This window comes from Eptesicus fuscus, chromosome 1 (assembly GCF_027574615.1).
Source record: "Eptesicus fuscus isolate TK198812 chromosome 1, DD_ASM_mEF_20220401, whole genome shotgun sequence".
Lineage (NCBI taxonomy): Eukaryota > Metazoa > Chordata > Mammalia > Chiroptera > Vespertilionidae > Eptesicus > Eptesicus fuscus.
The window spans coordinates 16,436,808-16,437,410 of NC_072473.1; the positions used below are offsets into that span (position 1 = coordinate 16,436,808).

The following is a 603-nucleotide window of genomic DNA, read 5'->3' on the forward strand; positions in this document are numbered from 1 at the left end:
GTGTTGCATTTTTGGTTGAGTTCTTTCAGTTGTCAAAGTTGTGACTTTTCTCTTCCAAGTTATCAGATGGTATATACTTGGCAAATGTAAAATGATTATAAAGAAACTGAAGAACTGAAATGTAGAATGGGGCCCTTGCTGGATAGTTTTGTTGGTTAGAGTGTAGTCGGTATATACCATGGTTGCGGGTTTGATCCCCCAGTCAGGGCACATATAAGAATCAACCAGTGAGTGCTTGCTTTGGCAGCACATATACTAAAATTGGAATGATACAGAGAAGATTAGCATGGCCCCTGTGCAAGGATGACATGCAAATTCGTGAAGCGTTCCATATTAAAAAAAAAAAAAGAAAGAAGGAAAGAAAAAGAATTAACCAGTGCATGCATAAATAAGTAGAACAGCAAATCTTCCTCTCTCTCTTCTTTATTCTCTCTAAAATCAATAAATAAAATTAAAAGAAATGGAGAGTGCTATTTCTAAGAGCATACAACAATTTTGACAGAGTGGGTGTAGAAATCTGGTCTGCCATCTTCATGTGCACAAATTTAGTTCCTGGTTTCCTGTTTCTCTTAAACACTGTAGTTTTATCTCTTTCCTTGTATT

General features: G+C 36.2%; 1 non-coding gene across 1 annotated transcript; it reads left to right on the plus strand.

Moving 5' to 3' along the window:
* Window positions 1-231: 231 nt before the first annotated feature.
* On the plus strand, window positions 232-338 carry LOC114234076 (U6 spliceosomal RNA). The gene has a single exon (XR_003620267.1). It is a non-coding gene; the product is annotated as a U6 spliceosomal RNA (small nuclear RNA).
* The last annotated feature ends 265 nt before the right edge of the window (window positions 339-603 follow it).